The 24,747-nt window shown below is 40.1% G+C and overlaps 1 long non-coding RNA gene across 1 annotated transcript in view; it reads left to right on the top strand.

The window, feature by feature from the left end:
* LOC117455371 (uncharacterized) overlaps positions 1–24,747 on the top strand; it is a 94,406-nt gene that overhangs the window by 10,117 nt on the left and 59,542 nt on the right. The window lies entirely within an intron of this gene.

Below are 24,747 nucleotides of genomic sequence, written 5' to 3'. Positions count from 1 at the left end.
CTATGATGACCTGTTGAGAATGATCACTTCCCCACTGGCACTTGTTTTCTCACTTGAATTGAGAAAACTAAACTGTGGCTCTGCTTCTGTCTGATGCTTTGGGATGACTATTTAAATCTATTCTGGTACACAACGCAAATCTGATACCAATATGAGCTGACAGCCAGGTCTGTTCGACCTTGCTGTCAGCTCAGAGGAAGGATAAAAGATGTCACTTTTGTTTTTGTACCTATACACACAGCCTTCCTGCAAAACATCTCACACACACAGTGGGATTTTATCCTGTGCGAATACATCCTGTTTAGGTGTTTTATTGAACAGTGTAATGAGTAATATGGGCACATTGTGCTGTTTGGAGACAGAGTGAACAGACAGTCTTGATGGCGGAGTTGTGTTAATGCCCTATGAGTCACTCCGCTGTTGAAATACATGTTTTCTACACAGACAATGACGTCATGCGGGAGACATAATGTTCGACGCTGGTCTAATGAATGTCGGTTTAGCTTGTGTCTGACATTCATATGATGCTGTATCATAGGTTAACCTCCTGTTATCACTGCTCTGCTGCTACAGTTTGATAATGTTGATGCAAATCCAAACAGAAATACATTACATAAACAGGAAAGGCAGTTTATCCCTTCTCCACACATTTGATTTCCACCAACCTTTTCATTCTCTCCGTCTCTTGGTCTTTCTGGGTAATTTGGGTAGTTGTTATATAAATTAAATTGTCCGTCCCGAATAAAAAAGATTATATATTGGATAGAAAGGCTGCGGTTGATTGAACCAATCTTAAGGTTAAACCCTCATTCCTGTGGCGGTCTGAATGGGATTTTAATATATGAAGATTATATTCGTTGCGATGATATGATGATTACATGAATAGCTCCTGACATTTTCATCAAATCAAGTGATAATATTAGCATTCGGTTAGCTAATGAAAACAAAATGGTCAAATGTTCTTGAGATTGGATTTTTTGTTTCCGAATTCTTAGGCAGCATGTGGCAGTCCTCACATAAGATGTCAAATATTGTCAATGTGCTTAGTCTATCTGCATCAAAAGTAAAATGACTAACCTGTTATCCATTTTATATTTGATAGCAAAGTGCAGGTGCTCGAGTTGACCGGATAGCAAGTCAATGAAACTCAGTCACTTCTGCAATGACTACATAAAAAAAGTTACTGTCAACCGAGTCCTGGGGAGGATGGGAAAGTAGTAAACTATCGTCACTATCATCACGTCCAGGAAGGATTACAGATTTTTTCCCAGATACATTTTGAACGACCAATCATTGTTGAAATAGGCAAGTGTTGAGCTAGTTGACTTTTAGCAGCCGGTGAGCAGAAGAGGTTGTTTTTAAGGAGTCGTTCCACAGCTGGTTAAACTTCTTAACAATGCTAGAATGCAACCGTTATTAAAGCAGTGTAAGTTTTAAGTACATCGGATTTATTGTTTTGTATTTACCTTGATATCGAGAACATTGAATTTCACTTGTATTGGTATCTACTTCTTACATTCTTGTATTGTGACGTCCCTTCTTTATGCTCTAAGAATTAAAGGTCCCCTATTATACTATTTTTCATCAATATATTATAGGTCTCGGATATATACAAAACCTGTCTCTGATTGGCTGAAACACCAAACAGATCATTGCAGCATTACCCATAATCCCCTCTGTTTCAGCCCTGTTTCAAAAGGGCTGATTCTCTGTCTGTTACTTTAGATGAAAATAATTATTTTAACGTGCGATTAACGCATGTGTATTTGTCCTCGGCCCGCCCCGTAGTTTCAGAGCCCAAAGGCTTGACGTTGTTGTTGTTGTTGTTGTTGTTGTTGTTGTTGTTGTTGTTAGTTGGATGGTGGGAGATTCTAGCGAGAGCTATGGATATAAAAAAAGGTGTTTTAAACAGCAAGCCAAGCACACAGCTGATGCTGACAGCCCCGCTCCGACAGACCACGCTTGAAAGTTGCCGGGAAGACGCCTGGACAACAGCAGCGATAGCTAAATGGGTTGCTACAGCTTAACATTGTGGAGGACGAGGGGCTGCGTTAGATAATTCGGATCGCATCCAACGTGTCGACCAGTGGCGGTTCTAGACCAATTGGACTGGGGGGGCCAGTTATTTTCTGAGGGGGGCACAATAAATGCAGGACGAAAACGACAGTATGAAGTGCGCATACACCTAAGAAAACAATGCAATACAGTTATTGGTATTTGTTTCATTACACGTTATTATATGCTTACCTTTGTGTGCTGTTTGGGTCTGTGGGACCCGTTTTCAGTGTTTACTAAAAGAAAATTATTTGAACCTGCTTTATTCGGGGGTGGACCTAACCTTCTAGGGAAGATTTTTTTTTTTTTTTTTAAATGTTGAAGTTAAATGCATCAATCTGGTGCACATTGAGCACAAAAGGAATGTATGGATACAGCTCTCAACACTCAGATGAAAGGGAGCTGTATACTTTTCAATAATCAAAACATCTTTAGAATATGATCACAACCAATAACAAATCATTTAAACTTGTTTATTCTTATCTTATGTTACCTATAGTATTCTTTCTTTTTATTTATGCATATTTTACTAACCACTCCCCTTTCAAACAGTTTTTTTTTTTGGGGGGCTTGCGAGATACCGGTAGCTCGTGATCGATGTGTTGGAGACCCGTGAATGCTCTAATGGGTCCGACTAGAATGACAAATATCGTTACTTCCGCCTATTCCATCAGCCAAGAAATAGTTTAATCATAAACTTTTTTTTTTCATTTTTAGGGAGGCCACAAGGGGGTCCAAAGTCAGTGTTAGGGGGGCACTGGCACCCCTGCCCCCCCCCTAGAACCGCCCCTGGTGTCGACTGCATATCAGCGTATTATGTTGACCCACAGTGGGAACTTCAGTCTCATGCTTTGACTGCAGATGAAGACAGAGGATTAACTGTAAACAGGCTTGTCTGTTTGAGCAACTGGCTCAGTGCAAAGAAGTAGACAGGGTTGGGAGAGAGGGAGAGAGAGAGAGAGAGAGAGAGAGAGAGAGAGAGAGAGAGAGAGAGAGAGAGAGAGAGAGAGGAGAGAGAGAGAGGGAGGGAGAGAGAGGGAGGGAGAGAGAGAGAGGGAGGGAGAGAGAGAGAGAGGTTGTTGTATTGAAAATATTCAGGAGACTATTTGTCATTGTTCCAATGATAATAAACAAACATTTGCATAAAGCATATTTGTCCACTCATATGTTGATAAGAGTTTAAATTAAAAACTTGAAAAATATTCCTCTAAGGTACGTTTAGAACAGATACAAAATGTGCGATTAATTTGCGATTAATCGCGATTAAATATTTTAATCGACTGACAGCCCTAGTTTTTATATAAATGGATCAGGACAAAAAATGAACGAATCTTTTTTCCTGAAACTTTAAGAGTCTCTTTCCACAGCGGGGTGACATGTTTATGTAGAAGAGACATGAACAAGTGGATTTTGCATAATAGGTGTCCTTTAAAATAAGTAGTAATATCCAGCGCGGAATGAGCAACAGCTGTTGGCATGTATTTAAACTTTAAATGTAGGCATAGCTTTGACTTTTATTTGCTTTGAATTTTTCTTTTTACATGAATTCATCGGGAGCCTCAAAACTCCGACACTCAGCAAACTTCTGGACTTGGCAGAGTTGAGTCGACGTGCTGACTCTCACTCTGCATGTTGCCTAAGACTCCATGTGAACTTAGTGCCGGGAGCACAGGGTCCAGTCTGCTATTCTTAGCGCTGCAGGAATGCTGATTCTCCGCCCTGTTATTTTGTTTGCGCTCTCTTCACTTCGGTCATGTTAGGAAACTTGTGTTTGGCCTGGCCGCTCTGAGCCAGGATAACAAGCGGCCCTCGAGGCCTGTGACGCTGCTGTTGTGGAGAAGAAGAGTCATGATGAGGTGAAAAACAAGCTGCCCGTGGTGTCATTTTAAGGAAATCCCTTTGAGATAGTGAGAACAATACATTCTGTTCTCAATAAAGTTTAAGCATTTGCAAATAAGTTCCTGGATTTGGTTTTGAAACAATTTAAATGAGATTCTTTTTGATTTTGCATGGATTTAAATAAAAAGATTCAGATTCAAGATGCAAGGCTTTTATTGTCATGTGTACATAGCTACAGTGTAGATATGACAATGAACATTTGAGGTCACAGGCTCCTCCAACAGTGCAACACAATAAAACAGATAAAAGTGCAAGTAAATAAAATAAAATTGAATATAATAGAAATAGTGCAGAATAGTATACAAGTAATTGGAATATTGATATATATGAGTTGCAATTGGATAATGACATGCTATGAACTCGAGGAAGAAGTGAAGCAGTGTGTGTGAGCAGGTGATTACAGGTTCAGACCGGTTAAGACACACACTTTAGGAAATGGCTTGTAAGAAAAATAGCACACTTCCTTAAGCATGCACTTAGCTCCCATAAAAACGGTGATTTACAAATAAGATTATATTTACTTTATTGGTTAAATACTTTGGGAAACGGCATGGTTACAGAAGCATATAGACAAGGCATTGCACATGAGTTAAAATGAAATGGAAAATAAACATTAACCATGTACATATCAACAGTAGTAAGATGTATTGCTATAGAGCAGGGGTGTCGAACTCAAATACACAGTGGGCCAAAATAAAAAAAATCGGTTTTAGTCGAGTGCCGGACTGGTTCAATGTTTATTGTAACACGTATTTAAATGAACTTATTGCACATATTAAACCTGGAACTAACAAAGCTTAAATTATTGCCTATAAAAACAACATTAAACATTAAATAACCAGTTGCATTCATTTCTCATGGCTCTATCTGCAGCTTTTCCAGAGTCATTTCTTATGATTACATTTTCCCACAGGCCAACAGCAGCTTCAACAAAACTATTTCCCTCAAAGAACAAAGCAAACATGGCCTACTGACTGAGCCACTGCCAGATTTGTTCAATTTAAAAACGTTTTTTTTATAGAAGAAGACCTTTAAATACAAATTGAAGGTAGTTGAATATCTGCTGACACTACAGAACAAAACACCTTGCATAATACTCGTTATTATGTCTTGTTTTTGTTTTATTTAGGTTCTAGGATACCCTATTTCATTTGCATCTCCATAGTTTATTCAAAACATCTGGCACTGGCTCATTTACATGTTACCATCAACATATTATCTGTTGTTGCGTGTCTTCAGAATCGCTCAGCGGTTCTCTGCTTTGGAAACTTGGCAGAATGTTTTCTGCAGCAAGTAAAACCATGAATTTATCCTTGAGGGCAGTCACAACATCACAAAGGTTTGCTACTCTTGGATGATTCTTATTCTCTTTCATTTTGGCACACTGTCAGTCGAAATCCATACTACATATGTATTCTACGTAAGATGCTGTTAATATAAACTGCTGAACCCCATCTCAATGCAGTAAGGAGACTCTGCTCACAGCTCATGAAACGTGGAAATCAATTGTCGGTGGTGGTGAAACAGCCTCAGGAAAACACAACTGTCAAAACCTTTAGCTGTCTTTGTCTGCTAGTGCTATACACTTGGCTTAAAACGGTGTACCTTGTCTATTATGTTCTGTTAGTATACACCAATAAACGTTGTCAACCCTAGAGAACCACACCCAATGTGGCTAAAAAACAATTAAGTCATAAAGCTAAACAGCCCTGGAGGTGTGTCCTGTGTGTACACTCGTTTAGATGTTTTTAAACTATAAAGGTCCTTACACACCAAACTGACACCACAGAACACGTCCCAACGGTACGTCGCCTCACGTCTCCTGTACTGTGACCTGTACTTGGCCATGTTTCGCACTGGAACACACCGCAAAGACTTCAGCCAGCGGCCAAGTAGCACGTACGAACTGTGCATGCGTGAGTGGCAATAACTCTCCCTATCAGCAGGTCGGCGGTAGTGTGTATTCGTCATTCAAAAGAGGCAACCGGAAGACAGACTGCGTGATAACCGAGAGAAGAAGAACAGACTGCGTGATATATACAAATAGCGTGTGCGTTCCATTTTCACTCTACAGCGAGAAGCTCACGGGGCTTTCCCGAACCTGTGTCGAGAGCTGGAGTTAAATGGAATCTCAGATTTGTCTTCTTAATCGTTTGTTTGGGTCCCTCACTTCCGTTTCGCTTCTCATGCACTGATTCGCTAAGCTGAACAGCCAATCAGAGTGATGTCTTCGGCCGACGGCCTGTAGCCTTTAGCCTCCCGATTCAACAGCATTGAATCGGGAGGCGGAAGGTGTCGGCACGGCCAAAAAGACACGACGGTGCGGGACACACCAATCTGAGTAGGGCGATACGACGCTCATCGATGGCCCGACATCTATCGACGGCCGAAATCTGTTGGTGTGTAAGGGACTTAAGGGCTGCACGATTTTAAAAGAAAATCACCATTTACGATTTTGTAACTACGACATACTGTAAGAGGAAAACATCGATTTAGGTAAATCTGTAGAACACTATTTGTAGGCCGATATACTCTGCCACTTCACGATACTTCATTCACATGTACATTTAGTCTTTATTTTGGATCCTGCATTCTTTATATTTCACTGGTATTATTAAGATAAGATAAGATAGAGCTTTATTGTCTCCCTTAGGAGAAATTTGTCCTGGGCATCGAGATAATACACATAAAACATTCAGGTCAATCAGTCATAGATACAGAACAGAGATCACATGTCACATGGCAAAGAAACAAACAAGAAACATACAGGTACAGCACCTTCCCTATTGCATTCATACATAATAAAATATTGCACCTTCCCTATTGCACCTATGCATAGTGTCCGTCAAATTGCACATATCCCTATTGTGTCCACACCTATTTACACATAATGCACTTCCCCTATTATTGCAACTTTGATAACATTTTGATTAGTTGTAAAGCCCTAATACCTGTTAACGTTAACGCTCGAGATACATCTGGAAACCTTAACACAAATGAATCATATTACCGAGTTTGACCTCTAACTCCCTTCCCTAATTCCAGTGCAGATGTTAAAAATCAATTGCATGGCAGTGAAAAGGCAAAGAAGTAGATCAGAGGCACAAACTGTGTCGCACTGACGGAGTAAAGGCATTTAACTGAAGCATGTGCTAGCTAGTTTCTTGAAGTTGCTGTCGATGCTTTAGCTAAGAGTAAAAAAATAACCGAACTTAAAGGTCACCCATCATGCTATTTTTAGGCAATAGCATAGGTCTCAGATATATACAAATATATAAAAAACATGTCTATGAGTTTTTTGCTCAAAATACCAAACAGATCACCCGTTCTAGCCATGCCTCATATCCCTCTATTTCACTTCCTGTTTCAAAAGTGCTGATTTTGGGTATAAAGCTTTACAAAAAAAAAAAAGATAAAAAAGGAGGGGGCTGAGCTCATGCGGGACCCGGCAGCTACTGTCTAAACTAAATGCTGCCGTGATGAAACGCCATATCATGGATTATCAAGGATCCTCTCTGAAACAGTCTGGAGCTCAAAGGCTTTCTCTCTTGCCGGTTATACCACAAGGTGAGTTCCTTTTTACTTCCTGCTTCTTCACACACATGCTCTCCAGTACAGGTTAGCTCTGAGTGTTAGCGATGCTAACGTAAACACCGACCATATTACGTCCAGAACAGTCGGGCATTGTTTCTGATAGCAACGTTTCTGATTGGGCCGTGGGTCCACATTTCAGATATTACGTCATATCGGACGCAAATCTGGATCAGCTCTGTTGTACCCCCGTTTTTAGAGATTTGGGTACGGAGGAAAAGAGAGAGGGTTTTATTTTCTGTCTCTGCGTGAGTTCCCCGAGGCACCGGGGACACATGTTGATGTATAAAAGACATCAAAAAGTGCATTTTGCATGATAGGTCCCCTTTAATGCTGATAATTCAGAAATCATGTTAAAAGAAAGTAAAAAACCCTCGGATTTCTCTCTCCAATCTCTCATGCATTTCTTTATTGCAACACCACACGTGTATTGTTTTATCTCCCCCACAAGTAAATACTATTATTTTTAAACTAATCACCACTTGTTTAAATGCAAACCGAGTTGTCCAATGAGATGCATCTTCAGCTCGAACTGTGTCAACTTTCCAAGCCCGAGGGAGTGATCGTCCTGTACTTTGTAGTGTACTTAAATATTTATCTTGACTCATCCCGGTACAGTGTCTTCAGTATCTTCTGGCAGAGTTTTCGATGTTCTCAGGTCGCACTGAATGACCTGATAGCCCACCACTTGTGTCAGATTGTTTTCCCTTTTCTTCCTCCTCTTGCAAAAACACCGGCTGCCTGGAGTTCTTGGTATCCAGCAGAGATCACATGTCTCCCGAGGTGAAAGAAATACTCAGATCTGGTACTTGAATAAACAACCAGGAAAAACTCCAGATTGTACATGTTGTCTTGTGCAGATAAAGCTTTCTCAAAGTGTACAATTCTCTGTGCACGCTATTTTCAGAACATTTTCAACAGATTATCCGGTAACACTTTATATTAAGGTACACTTATTCACCATCAACTAGTTGGTAATTAACATATTAGAGTCAAACTACTCGCTTATGTGTTATGAACAAGACTTCACTTTAAAATAGGGAACTCTGAGTCTGGTCATATAGAATAATGCAATCATAAGTGCATGTTATGTTATGTTACATGTCATGTTAGTGCAAGCCAAAATACTGCTAACATGCATGTTAATTAACAACTAGTTGATGGTGAATATGTATACCTTAATATAAAGTGTAACCGATCGTCCTAATGCAAAGTGGAGAGGACAACATTGGCCATTTCCAAAAGTGACGGAGACATGTCCCCAAAGTGTCCCCAGTAAAAAGGAAGCATATGGTTACTTTCCACGTTGCTCCCAGGCTTCAGTTAATCACAGAGCAAGAAGGGTTGGACAAAAGGAAAACAGGCTGATAGCGAGGGAGCTGGTGGTGGAAAGGGGGGGGGGGCAGGGTGGCATGGAGCACGTGTTTGAAGAAGCCATGCTCTTACCCATCCAGATGAGCACGTGGAGCGGGGGAGGAGGAGGGGGAGGAGTGGAAGGAGGGAAACACCTCTCCAACAGCAGCTCCTCACCCATGTGACAGCGCCATTGTTGGAGCAAAATACTTCACTTTCATGGTGGATGATAAGATGTGTCATGTGATAGACAGAACCCAGTGTTTCCTATCACATTTGAAACGTTGACTTTAATTAAATGTATTATGTTAACAGATAATTGTATTAGGTTAGTTGAAAGCAATAATATTACGTTTAAATATAAAACAATAGGTTCAACTTAATATTGCTGCTTTCAATTATACTAATACCGTTGTGTGGAATCTGTTGACATAATACATTTAATTAAAGTCAACTTTTGCAGTTTTTTCAGTGTAGCTCAGAACTGACTGCTATTTTTTTTTGGTGGCATCTGAAAGATAGATGACATCCACGTGGATCCATCTTTTTCTTTTGACATCAAGACACAAGATATTTTACGGTTTATGTTGTACATTTATTATCTTTTTCATCTACACATGACATCGATTGCACGTCTCCCGGAGGTTAATAACCTTTCTTCTGTTAATTGTGGGGTTTCCTGGGAGTTTTCTAAAGACAGAAGGTGTCGCACTGTAAAGCCTCCTGGACTGATGTGTAATTTGTGATAGTGTGCTATGAATACAACTTGAATGACCATGACAGCTTGGCTGCTATTGAAGAAGTATAAAGAAGAACACAGACTTGATGACATTCAGTTTTCACTCTACAAACACACACATGCATCAAAACAGGACCGAAAGACTTTAGGGCCGAAAAACACAAACCCATGCAATTTATGAAGAGGCGTCAAAACGAAGGGGGTCCTTAGAGTAGTCGAGGGTTCCGTGCCTTGCTCAAGGACACTTCAGTCGGTTTTGGAGCTAGCCGTCCACAATGTGTTTAGTTTTTTTCGCTCTATAATGGGGCTGAACAATATTTGCAATTCTCTCAATGTGTTAACAACCACACTGGAATCACAACGTACCGGCTTAACATGTGTTTAAGAAACATTTCACACCTTTGGCAAAAACAATTAACATTTGTGCCACCCTTTCACACTATTAGCTTCTACCTTTCTTGCTAGGTCGGCCACATGTGTTTTGTTATTTAAAACACCAGAGGCCACATGGAAAACCGGAGTCATGCCAATGGGAGTTCGTTTCACACCTAAAACTTTGAATTAAGATCTCTTGACCTGACAAACTTAACTACACTCGAGGACCTTTATCTTAAAACACAGGGCTAAGATTATATCATGTTAGATTAGATTATATCATGTTAGATTTCTATCTCAACAAAAGCAACCTACCATTTGTTTTCCAGGCTTATATCAACAAGTTGCCTCTTATGTGAAAATGTAAATTATTTTTGTTTTTCAAGTAACATGAGGCTAGCCGCTAGCATTGGGCTATTTCTATCAGGTTAGTCATGTAGGGGAAAACAACATTAAGGGTATTTCCAATTTAAACTCCCCAGAAACATCTGTACAGTCCGTCCTCTGGATCCAACTGACATCCTGCCTGACTCATGTAATGGCAACCCCGATAAAGAGAGCAGAAGACAAAGTGAAACTTGAATTGGAAATCATATTAGAGCATCATTCTCTACTAATTTCCCCCTCTAAGCTGATACTTGAGTGACCTCTGTTTGGAAATCTGTCCCACTGACAAATTACCATCATTTATATGAGTGAATGTGGAGTTTTTGGGAGCAAATGATATTAAATGCAGAGTCTCTGCCAAAGCTCACGGTTGAGCAGACAAAAAGCTCTGCTCGGCAAGGTGAAAGATACATCAACATCGGTGTAACCTTGTTAAAAATGCACTGTATGTTTCTGCAGAGGCCATGCTGACACATTACAACACCTGCTGGGTTTTGGTCTCCTTCTGCCTCCCCTCCCCCTCTTTCTAAACCCAACCCGGTTTCCTGGCAGTGTGGTGAGAGAGCCGTTGGGCTGCGTCTTTGTTTGCCTTCCCTCGGCTTCCTCTTATTTTTTTACTGAGAGCTTCAGCAGATAGTTAGAGCTCCCCTCCCCCCCTCGGTGTCTACGCCTCATGCCATGCGACCTGAGACGCTCCCTGACTCACGGTTCAATCCACTGACTTGTATTGACTGTTTATCACAAACACCACGGCCAGAGCACGTTGCACTGCAGTTTTATGCATACAAATACATAATGAGGTGCAGTGCTGGAACACGTATTCAGAATTCAGAATCAGAATTCATTTATTTGTCCCGCAACAGGGAAATTCACATTATTACAACAGCATATAGTGCCGATAAAGTGAGACTTACATATATTAAAAAATGAAAAATAACTAAGTATGCACACGTTATTAATAATAAAAGAACACAATAAGTAAAGAAACTAATAGCATATATGTACACCATGGTAAAAAAGAAAGTATATTTTTTTGTTTTTTTAAAGTGACCATACCAAATCAAAGAGATAGTACTGTATGCCAATTGTAAATAAATTAAGAGAAGAAAGTCAATAAACGTGAATTGCACACCAGGGGTTTTCCAGTCTATGTGTACTCAGATGCTTCACTTAAAGGGGACTTATTATGCAAAATAAACTTTTTGATGTTTTTTATACATCATTATGTCTCCCCGGTGTGTCAGGGAACTCACAAAGTGTCCGTACCCACATCTCAAAAACAACAACAAGCAGATCCAGAATGTTCGCTCCTATAACGTCATTGGCGCGACATCCGGCCGACATGACACGTCCCAACCTATCGTCTCCGTATACAGTCGCAGCTGTGTGTCTGTGTATTCGAGTAAAGTTGGTATACACATGACACTGTTCTAGCGGTAAACACTTAAGAAAGAACATGTCAAGCTATGTGCTGTATCACAAACAATGCGTGTTTTGGGAATAATATGCTGTGTGTTCACATTAGCAAGCATGCTAACACTCAGAGCTAACCATGGAGCTAACGCTGTAGGTTACTGGAGAGAATATGTGTAATGTAATGTCCTTGTGGTAAACTCTGTGAGAGAGAAAGATTTGACTGTTTCAGAAATAAAGCTTGAAGTGGTTAGGAGCATAACATGGCATTTAATCACCGCAGCGTTTAGCTGAGCTTCTCCCCGTAGAAATCGCTCTAGCAGGGGAAAGCTGCGTGACGCTACAAAGGGGCGTGGCTAGCAGCAGAATCAGCAACAGGGCTGCAAAAGAGGCGTATGAGCAGTATGAGGCATGGCTACAATGGGTGATCTGTTTGGTATTTTAAGCAAAAACCTTCACAGACATGTTTTGTATAGGTATGGCCCTACAAAAGCTGCTGCTTGTAGTCCCAACAACAAAGAAAAAGACCAGGGGAGACCGAGCGTTCTCATCGGAAGCCCCCAGGCTCTGGAACGACCTGCCCCCTCATGTTAAATTGTCGCCCACTCTTGAAGCTTTTAAGTCCCGCCTAAAAACCCACCTCTTTTCCCTCGCTTACCAGTCAGTCTGAGCTGATGTCTGATGTCTCAGCTATGTCATACCTATTTGTATGCTTTCACTGTCTGTCCATAGCCTTTATGTGCCTTGTATTTATTCTTATGTGTGCTTTTTTTATCTATTCGTGTAATATTATATTTTATTATAATGTTATGTTCATTGTGAAGCACTTTGGCAAACCCTCTGTTTTCAAACTGTGCTAGATAAATAAAGTGGATTGGATTGGATTAAAATATATTTTTACGATATAGCATAATAGGTCCACTTTAAGAAAAAATTAGAAGTGGTAGCACCGGCGGTAACACATACACTTTCCTGTCCCTTGAGCCTTAGCTTTTAAAAGTGTTAGTGTTTCACATCAGTTAGTTGTTTAAGTTAATATATTTTGTAGCTTTCTTGCAGCGAGTAAGCTGAGAAGATTAATGCTACTTTCATGTCAAAAAGACCACAGCTAGTTAGCTTAGCATAGTTTAGCACAAACACTAGAAACGGAGAGCCATCCAAATATAAAAAAACTCCAGCATCGTACACAAACATAAATATGAAGCAGTGCAATATGTTAACAGTGATGATTTTAACATGCTCTGTGGAAAAACAGACTCATTAAATTCTCATTATCTAAATTACATCCATATTTTATTAATTGTTTACTGGCTTCCTGTAAAAAGCAGGCAGCACGTTAAAGATTAATTGAGAAGCACAATGAACCCCGGGAGTCACAACACAGAAGGAAGCAGAAACATAATGAGCTGTACACTGTTCAAAGAGACGCCCTGCAGAAATAATCTACCACTACATTGATTAATTAAAATCCAGACTAAGATTCTGTAACTTTATATATATTTCTGTAAGTATGGCTTGTTTGGTGCCAATTTATTCTACAAAGATATGATGAGATAGTCTTCAAGTAGTACTCTGTCCAAAATATCCATTCATCTATCCATTTCTTACCCATGCAACTATTTTGGCTCGAGAGAAGTCAACATTGATTGGTCGATCCACAACAGTTCAAATTGAAATATTGGCATCAAAGTTTTTACTATGTTTTTGAAATATCTCAGTTACAGACTTCATATGGATCCCTGTGATCCCAGACCATCTTTTCTATAGAAAACTGCTATAGTTTTACAATTATGGGACAATACACACATTTCCTATCTTCGCTGTTTTTAAGATATTTAAAATAAATCGGGCAAATACCCATTTGGGTTCAAATCACTTGTTAAATCGTCAACAAATCACCACACTCTTTTTCGGTTTTATGTAGAGCTATTAAGAATTATGTCTTCAACTTTCAGTTCTGACTGCTCATGTTAGTGAATGCACTCCACAATTGAAAGTACACAATTAAATCCTAGGTGTAATAAATTGTAATTTTCCTTTAAAAACTAAAACTTGTATTTGTTTTGGCCACTTGGTACCCATGTAGTATTCATTGAAAGTCATGTTTATGGCTACTTGATAGATCCAAGTCCAATATTCACACTCCTTACCCCTTCACACTGTGTCAACTACCCCGAGAAAATATTTGATTGGCTAGGTTGTTTCTTTTGTTGGTTAGGGCTTGTTAAGGTGCTGTTCACACGAGAACGCAAATCTTGTATCCGCTACTTTTCTCTTTCGTATAGCCGTTCGTTCACACGAGGCCGTAATGGAAACGCGGAAACGGACCCCACAAACGATAACGGGTCCCAAGCTGGATAGATCTGCGGACATAAAGCTCTGGGGGGGCAAACGCCTCAGTGTGTACGCCCTATACGATAATTTCCTGATAACGATGAAGCCATAGACCCGCCTCTCCCCACCTCTGCTGCTCACTGCTGTAGCATGGTCAGTAGCTACTGACCATGCTACAGATGTGAGTGCAACATCTACAGCTCCTCTACCACAACCATCAGCAACAAGTGGACATGGAGAATTGCATGAACTACATGTTGCTAAATCCATCGCGGGGCATAAACAGAAGGGCAACCATGGTAACCATGCTCGGGGGTCTTCTTCGCTGCTTTTGGTGTATTTTGTGGCACCACTTACAGACCCAGCATATGTACTACAGCGTCTCCAGCGCTTTCGAGCGGTCTCGTGTGAACGGAATACTTTTTTGATATCGTATTCGGTTCGTTTGCGTTTCGTATGCGTTTGCGAAATGGGGTCTAAGTTAAGGTATGAAGAGTGAGATTGGTTAGGTTTAGGTTGAGAACCTCAGGGTTAGCCAATCAGAAGCAGGGAAAGTGTGTGTTTTTGGAACAATAAGTCGATTGTTGGGGGTAATTTAGTTTTTGCCGATAAATGGTCTTCTGGTCCAATGGCACGTTTTTGTGGGTTTCCAGATAACTGGCCATCGTAACAATGGCATGATGTAGCAGGTAGAGGAAAGATGTATAGGTTGGGAGATGGACATAAGATTGATAAGAGCTGTAAGACTCAACCAAAATAGATGAGTTGTGAGCCATAAAACCAAAAAACAGAGCTGAAAGATGCTAATACCCCTCCAATGAGCTGCATGGACTGTAGGGTTAGTGATAAGTCCTTGTAGATTGTTCACTTGTAACACCATTCTAATAGTCATTTTATCATTTATATACATATATTAATTAGTGCAGCTTTGAATAACCTTTCTGTATGTTTTAACCTGAACACTAAGGCCAGCACCTCAGGGCTGGCTGAGGCTTGTTTTGCTTCTCTGCTCACATCCTCCTGGAGCTTCTTGTTTTCACACCAAGCCTCAGACACATCAACAGAGCGGAGGAAAAACAGCCCTCGTGCACCTTGTTTTCTGGCTTTGTTCCACACTTACTGTGTGAATGAATCATCCTGAAGGGCTTGTTTTCATGACGCTGTTGCTGCTCTTGTTTTCACCGGGGTGATAATGATGAGGAACAGGAGTTATTAATACATACATTTCCTTTGGGGGCTCAGTCTCGCAGTCAAACGGAAGCTGACAGAGCATTGGGAGGTTTTCACAATCTACCCACTGTTACGCTGGTTGCTCACTTGCAACAGAGGATACATATTTATGATATTCGTGATCACTAGGTATGTCTAGGCATGTTCATTTGACGTCCTTTTAACTAAATGCAATCATAAATGTCAGTTCAAATGGATTATTTTGGCTTTAATGAATCAAAACAAAAGCAAAGATCATTTAGAAAGTGCTGACATCCAGTTGGTCTTCACAGCCAAAGGTGGAAGAAGTACTCAGATCTTGAACTAAGTAGTACAATTAGAAGTACCAGAGTGTAGGAAAACTTTGATAAAGTAAAAGTCCTGCATTCAAAATGTAAAAAGTAAAAGTACCAAAGTATTGGGATCAAAATATAGTGAAAGTAGCGACAGTAAAAGTAGTCGTTGTGCAGATTGGTCCATTTCAGAATAATATATATGATATGTTTTATGATGAGTGATCATGAAAGTGTTCTCAAAGCTGGTGAAGGTGCAGCTAGTTTGAAGTACTTTGTAGACTGCAGGGTAGCTGGTGGATTTACTCCAGGTGGAACTAAAGTCTGATTCAACACTTGATTATATTTCACATCATTCATCTGTAAAGTAACTCAACGTATTAAATAAATGTAGTGAAGTAAAAGTACACCATTTACCTATGAATTGTTGTGGGGTAGAATGTAGCAACACATTGAAACACTCAAGTCAAGTATCTCAAAATTGTCCTGAAGTACAGTACTTGAGTAAATCTATTTAGTAACTTTACACCTCTGGTCACAGCTAACATCAGGAAGTGTTCAGTTCCCTCTAAACCACATGTGTCAAACTCGAGGCCCGGGGGCCAAATCAGGCCCTTTGTGAATTTAATTTCGGCCCGCAGGATAATCTCTAATTACTATTAGATCTGGCCCGCCGGTATATTGCACGCACACCTTCCCTCCATCCTGAGGGTCTCCTCCGCTCAGAGCCTGAGCCCAAACATTGATGACCTTGACCCCAAGATGAGACGCCAAGTATCTGAACTAGCATCTCAGAGCAGCAACCTGAGTTCAATGGATGCTTCCTTCTGCACTTTCTCTCACGACAACAGGGCACGTTTGTTTGTTCTTTGAGGGAAATAGTTTTGTTGAAGCTGTTGTTGGCCTGTGGAGAAATGTAATCATAAGAAATGACTCTGGAGAAGCTGCAGATAGAGCCATAAGAAATGAATGCAGCTGATTATTTAATGTTTAATGTTGTTTTTATAGGCTATAATTTAAGCTTTGTTAGTTCCAGGTTTAATATGTGCAATAAGATCATTTCAATAAGTTCTGCAATAAACATTGAACCAGTCCGGCCCTCGACTAGTACCGTTTTTTAAATGTTGGCCCACTGTGTATTTGAGTTTGACACCCCTGCTCTAAACCAACATGTGGCCAACATCGTACAACTCGTGATTTAACAGAGAGTTATATCTTGTCACTGCTCCTCTGTCCCCAGACATTTAGTTGGTATTTAGAGAGGTTGTCTTCGTGATTAGAGTAGAGGCAGAGTTGATGAAATGAAACCTCTAAAGAAAACTGTCTTCTCTTTTGATGTTCTCATTTACTGTGACTGATGAGGAAACATCCCAAAGTAAACAAGTCCATTTGACTGAAGGATCCCTGCTGTTGTTCCTCCAAACAACACCCCCTCCCCCCCACCTTTTGTCTCCTATTTCCCAGTGCATTGCGGGATGACAAATAAACAAATCGGAGCGGAGGAGGAGGAGTCCAACGTTCAGCCTCCACTGAGGCCGAGTGTTGCTCAAAGCCAGCTGGCTGAGTCACCGTGAATCACTCTTAAAAAAGACCACATGTCATTCTGAACACATCTGTGTGTCCAGGCGACGCACGTCACCATGCATCCGTATATATATATATATATATACTCTCTCCTAAAGACAATATGACGTTGATCGATCCCTTAGAGGACAGATTGTTGCTGTAGGAACAGAACGTGCCGGGGAAGAAACAGCATAAGATAAAGAAATTAGGTTACAAAGAAACGATCAACCGTATCTTCCTGTATGAATTCAGAATTAAGACAATTTGATTTATGTGTTAAATCTAAATAATAATAATAATAATAATAATAAATCAGCACACTTTTAATTTGAGTAAACAAAACTCAAAGTGCTACAAAACAACAACAACAAAATCTATATATAATAAAGTAAACAACAGAATAAAATCAGTGACGTTCAGGTTGGCATGGCAACAAGTGGGGGTTTTACAGATCTAGTAAAAGTCAATTCTAAAAAGAAGCGTTTTAAAAGCATCCACAGTCTGTGGTGTCCTCAGCTGGTTTGGGAGGGCACTTAAGGACTAAAGGCTACACACAGATGTGAAATATTCATATGTACGTATCTATGTGTGTATTCATCGTGCCACTGTTTTGTAAAGGCCTTAAAGGTGTGTTCATAATGAAGCCATGCCAATTTAACCGTGATTATTACTGTTTTACTCGACGGAAACAATTAAATAAAAACGTTTTTGAAGTCACGCCTAAGTATTTTCCTGAAGTTGGCTTCAGGACAATTGTTGCTCAATTACGTATTTTCTTAGAAAGCAATCGTGCAACCTCGAAGAATGGCTTCGTCCTTTCTAAGAACACCAATAGTCTACGGCCATGCTAGAGGCTTTGTGAAGCTTTGCACACAGTACTAATTACAAAAACAATGTGCTCGTAAGCAGGCGACTGATTACCACGTGAACCATTCTATATTGAACAAAATCCAATATCACGATACATTGGACGAAAAACCCCAATGATCTTGTAGGGGTGACCCTTCACGACCATTCAAACATTTAGATCTTTCTAGAATTAAAGAGGATTTAAAAGGTTTTATTGTCAGATGCACAATAACTACATCATCATTTTGGCAATAAATATATAAAGCCCAAGGCTCCTCCAACAGTGCAACATACAATATACTGAAGAAATGAAACAATAAAAGAGGGTAAGAGAATGGTGCACGGTGGGATACAACGGTGCAATTAACATTCAGAGACAAGCTTAAATCTCCTTAACACAAACCTCTTAAAGGTCTCCTATTATACTGTTTTTCATCAATATATTATAGCTCTCAGATATATACGAAACATGTCTCTGAAGTGTTTGGCTCAGCATTACCCATAATCCTCTCTGTTTCAGCCCTGTTTCCAAAGTGCTGATTCTCTGTCTGTTACTTTAGATGAAGATAAGGAGCCCCTCCCCACGCCCCTCTGAGAGACATTTGGTTACAAAGAACTCAATGGAGCTCTAGAGGAGATTCAGGTGATAAGGGGGGGGGGGGGGTTACCTTGGCTGGTGATTGGCTAATGGCTACACAAGCCAACACATCGTTATGACATCATAAAGTGGCCAAAATCTGATCAGCTCATTTTCAGACAGTTTTTATAGAAATGGATCAAAAAGAGAGAAAATCTTTGTTCCTGAAACTTTCAGAGTCTCTTTCCACAGAGGGGACACATGTTGATGTAGAAGAGACATGAAGAAGAGGGGACACATGTTGATGTAGAAGAGACATGAAGAAGAGGGGACACATGTTGATGTAGAGGAGACATGAAGAAGAGGGGACACATGTTGATGTAGAAGAGACATGAAGAAGAGGGGACACATGCTGATGTAGAAGAGACATGAAAAAGAGGGGACACATGTTGATGAAGAAGAGACGTGAAGAAGAGGGGACACATGTTGATGTAGAAGAGACATGAAGAAGAGGGGACACATGTTGATGCAGAAGAGACATGAAGAAGAGGGGACACATGTTGATGCAGAAGAGACATGAAAAAGAGAAGACACATGTTGATGCAGAAGAGACATGAAGAAGAGGGGACACATGTTGATGTAGAAGAGACATGAAGAAGAGGAGACACATGTTGATGTAGAAGAGACATGAAGAAGAGGGGACACATGTTGATGTAGAAGAGACATGAAGAAGAGAAGACACATGTTGATGTAGAAGAGACATGAAGAAGAGGGGACACATGTTGATGAAGAAGAGACATGAAGAAGAGGGGACACATGTTGATGTAGCAGAGACATGAAGAAGAGGGGACACATGTTGATGTAGCAGAGACATGAAGAAGAGGGGACACATGTTGATGAAGAAGACACATGAAGAAGAGGGGACACATGTTGATGTAGCAGAGACATGAAGAAGAGGGGACACATGTTGATGTAGCAGAGACATGAAGAAGAGGGGACACATGTTGATGAAGAAGAGACATGAAGAAGAGGGGACATAATAGGTGACCTTTAAACTAATCCGACCCTAACTACTTAATGATCCAGTTGCAGAGACATCGTTGCACATCCGGTGTCACGTCTTAAAACGAGTCTCTTACATGTAGATGATAAACTTTAAATCCCCGTCCGGTGGGAGTACGTCCTGCTGCTCCGGCACACCGTCACCATGGAGATCCCCGGGGAAAGGTCAGTACGGGGATGTTTGAAGGTCTGCAGATCAGATATTGATGCTGATCACACGAGACTCACCGGCTCGTACCGCTGATCCTCATTTCACTTTCAAGCTTTGCTCTTTAAGAGGATCCTTTTGAGGAATATCTTCAGCTCCCGATGCTTCACCTTCCGTGTTCCCGAAGGAGGAAAGATAATGTGTTTTAGTACAAAGCAAAGTCATTAGATCATTCACTGAAATAAAAGTAGAAACACTACGGCGTTAAAATACTCCAATACAGGTAAACATCCAAAATGTACTCTGAATGCTCTTTTCTCAGTATTCGTGTTCTACAATAATATACTATATGTTTTAACCACAAACAAATACATACATTTTAAAGTAGAAGTTCGTCAATGGGGAGCTGCTTTTGAGAGTTTTTTCCAATACCGTGCAGATTTTTAATACAGTATTAGATCATATTATATCAGCATATCTTCAGTTTTCATAGGCCCTCTTTTCAAAGTATTATACGGTTATGTACAATATTTTATCACCAACCAATTCTATATCATTTTAATGTTGTAGTTCGACAATGTAGAGCTGATATTAGATACCTCTTAAAATACTGGTGTCATAAGTAGTACAGTACTTCATCATATCAGCATATCATGTGTTTTAGATGCAAAAACTAGGTAGTAATACGTTTTAAATACATTTAGAGTCGTTGCAGTATAAGAAAATGTAGCATTAGATAATACTTAAAGGTGGGGTAGGTAAGTTTGAGAAACCGGCTCGAGATCGCTAGAATTTGAAAATACACAACCGGAGAAAATCTGCCACTTCCTCACAGAGCCCCTCCTCCAACACACGAACGCGCACATGACCAATGAGGGCACGAGATAAGTTTGTGCCCCGATGGAAGGCTGACAGGCAGGTAGGCCATTGGTTGTACTTTTTACAGTATTACGGCTTCTGCAGATGACATTTTTGTATGGATTTTTTGTCAAAGCACTTCAGATATTCATTGCTATCGGGATGTTAAGAGCATTCCATGGAATATAACAAAAAGTGTATCTCGAGCCGGTTTCTCAAACGTACCTACCCCACCTTTAAGTATAGTACATATATCTCAAAATAGCGCTTTGGATAGTACTAGTCCTTTGTTCAAATCACCGCTCTCATCGCTGATATTCAGTATCTTTATTTTGACATTTCTATGTAAATCTCTTCCTCTCCACTGAAACACATACTCATAATATTCTATTAGGTGAGTTCTCGGCTCCTCACGGCCGTTTTCCCTTTGAATGCACTCAGTGAAGAGCCCTCCAGGTCCATTTTAAAGCTGTAAAAACATTACAAGTGTTTGGTTAACAAGACACATCTGCCCACTTAGCACCTGCTCATTTATTTCATTTGAACATTTCACTTCAAGCCGATGTGTGAAAACCTTCATTTCAGATCGTGACACGTTACAATTCCTCCGTTGTGTAAACGGATTATCTCTGCTAACAGACATTTGTATTTATTGCAGGGCTACATTATTCAGCCTTTCATAACAACAGGTTGTTTTCCATGAAAAGACTAATCACGGTTGAGAGGGGGGAATTAATTTGAGTGTTTTATGGATCTAAAGGGCCCTCAGAAGGTATCAATGCGTTTATTGTGCAGAGAAACATTCAATTAAAATAAAAAAGCACAAAGCAATTTGGCATCAGCTCAACCATGGAAACAAAAGTGTTTTGGATGAAAGGAATTATAATAACGGTAATAATTGCATAGCATGTTTTCACAGCTCATTTTGAAGCATTAAGAAGTGTTAGAACCTTTTTTGTATTATTAATTTGCAGCAATATGTCAGTGTACCAGCTTCTAGTCAGGCTCACGAGACTGAGACAAAGGGCCAAGACCCAGCAGCGTTAATGGGAATAGTTTGGCAGCAAGAGTTAAATTCACCCAGATTCTTTGTCTGACATTCACATTTTGTATTTAGTGTCTCCACTGGGACATGTCTGCATGCTTTAATGTTCAAAAAGCTCTTTATTCTTCTCATACTGCCTGTGCTGCAGCACCTCTTTTCACCCTCTGTCTGAAACCAGAGCCCAGTCTGCTCTGATTGGTTAACTGGCTGGCTCTGTTGTGATTTTTCAACTGCTTAGAGATGTCCCCCGTCCCTTAGCCTATCACGTACAATGTGATTGAGCACTAGCCAATAGAAGAGCGAGTGGTACATAGTGATGTCATTATGTTCCTGAAGTGAATGGGGTGCAATGGAGGCTTTTCAGGCTCTATTGAGGCACTTTTAATGGAATGAACGGAGAGCTATTTGGAGATACGTTTTCTTAACTTACTAGCATGCTATTGGTTAGCATTCTAGCGTTATTTGATTCCCCACCAGCCCCACAAGGTTTACATGTCATTGTGCTTCCAACACTGTGTTTGGTGCCTCAGAAATGCTGTTTTTAAAGGCTTACCTGCCAGTAAGCATCAAATGTCTAAACCTCACTGTACCACTCGATGGTTGTGACGTTCATATAGCAGAACCATGGATGTATAATAAATAACTGGATACAGCGTGGGAAGCGGGGCCTCGTCCATTCCTATGAGAGTTGCTCATTGGCGCATGAAGACAAAATGGCCCAACTCTTGAGAGAGAAACGTCACGAAAGTATTCATATAATCCGTTCTTATTGTGCATCCATGGGTTAAGGTAAAACTCATGTAGTACTGAACACGTCACATGAACGTGCCGGGCAGCGCGGTCCCGTGGGTTAGATGGGCGTTCATAATGCCGAGGAAAATAACTCTCAGAATAACGTTATTACCTTTTACAACTTGAGGACCAAATGTTTTTAATAAGGGCTATACACACGTTCATACTGGGTAGTTTATTTAGTTTAAGAAATATTATCCAACGATTTACAGACGTCTCTTTCCCGATGTTATTCAATGGGAAAAAGTGTTTCCGGGCCCAGCGACTGATACGGAAGTGCAGTACCGCCGTTTGGCCACAACGAATATTTTCCTCAGAGTCTGGCGCACTTCCTGGGGGCTTGAGCAGAACCCATCCAATAAAAGCTGTCTTTAAACATATACATGAGTTGCATACACAGATAGCATCATCTCCTGTGTAGCATGGAAGCAGATCCTGAAAACATCAGATTCTCAGAGGGGATGCTGACAGTATTAAAGCTCAGTTCTGGTTGCAGATAATACACAGCGGAGAAAATGGCTTTGACTTGTAAACACACTCTGCTGCCTGAGGAACAGTCTCCTCTCGTTAGACATGCAGGAATCACACGCCACCAAAATACCTCCAGCACGGCAGGGGGGGTATATTTATATTGATTGCAGTCATGTAGATTAGTTTGGATGTTTACATTTCTACAGCCTGCATTACAACATGAAGCTTAAAGCGGCATGAAGTAATGCAAATGTGATTTTGTGTGACATTTAAAACACTGTCAAAATCACTTAAAACTATATCATTTAATGTGAAGAAGTGACAAGATTCCAGACTTGCTTATTATAGTAAAATGTTACTTTTCATTATTTTAATGGTTCAAACGAATGTGGGAAGAGTGATTTAGAGATATACTTTGTTTTATTTGTTGAAATACTCCGACAGCAATCAATAAACCCAAGGCTTTGATCCAAACAAGTTGCATTATTCTCCAATCTTAAAACCAATTACAGCCAAAATGTAATTGGCAAGTTAACAGTAATTATTGAACTTGAACTAAGGTGTCTTTCTGGTATGATTTTTCAGTCTGGACTTTGGAGACATACTGTGACAAATCAGTCACGCAGTCGTCATCAGCAGATTGAGCTCTTGAAACAATAACACAAAATGAACCACGGTTTTTATCTTGCATGTCACAAGCTGTTTGTCATGCTCTGTGATTGTTTATCTATCAGCTGATTCACTGTAGCGGCAGCTGGCTGTGATGTCACACGATGTAAACATTTTGATTGGCTGTTGCTTAACCTACTACTAGTATTAGTTGCTTCTTACAGTAATCTAGATTTTGTTAGTAATCCAAAACCAACCAATTAGGAAATAAATGTTCAGAAACAAACTATGAAGTAGTATTTTCTGAATGCTGTTTTATAAATGATTATACTATCCTGTTTTCATGGTGCTCACATTCACACATTCTGTTTTTGTATCTATTCTTTGCATGTGTGGATGTTTTTGCAGCTTTATTCCATCCCATTGTTCTTTGACATTTAGCTAATTTGTTTTCAGACAAAGAACCATACACATTACGCGGCACACAGCAAAAACATGTATTTTATCATGCAGCACTTAGATAAGACCTGCTTTTGTAAGGGTTAAACAGTGAATCATTGCAGAGGACATGCGCAGTGTTTGATTAATGTTTCTCCACAGCGATGTTCTTTCTCGGTTATCCACAGGCTGCGTCTCTCTGTTTTTGTTGTGACCCACTTCTACCTCCAATTTCAAAACACTTAAGCAATGTAGGGCAGCAGTTATGCAGCAGCAAACAATGACACGCAGCAACACCGTGTTGTCGGGCAGGACGTTATCTGAACACGCTGATTTGTTCTAGCAGGAACAAACAGATGGAGAGACACAGGAGGCAGCTAATAAAGATTAGGAGTTAGAAAGAAAAGAAAAGACAGAACTAATCTTTAGATTGTAACTGTGTGAGCTGAAATATGACCCTGTGTTTATGTAGAAAAATGGCTGCTGCAAGCCTTATAAAGTGGTGCAGGAATGAGTCCTATAATCTGATAATGAGTCTGCATTTTACCACTACCTGTTCCCTAGTCGCATATTTTTGGATGTTCAGCCATCCTAATCTGTCAAATTATCTTTAATTAATATTCATTCTTTCATTTCAATCTCACATTTTGAATGGGGCAAGATTTAAAACTCCCTTTATATGTT

Source organism: Pseudochaenichthys georgianus, chromosome 11 (genome assembly GCF_902827115.2).
Source record: "Pseudochaenichthys georgianus chromosome 11, fPseGeo1.2, whole genome shotgun sequence".
In the NCBI taxonomy this organism is placed as follows: Eukaryota; Metazoa; Chordata; class Actinopteri; order Perciformes; family Channichthyidae; genus Pseudochaenichthys; species Pseudochaenichthys georgianus.
This window is presented reverse-complemented; position numbering and strand designations above follow the sequence as displayed.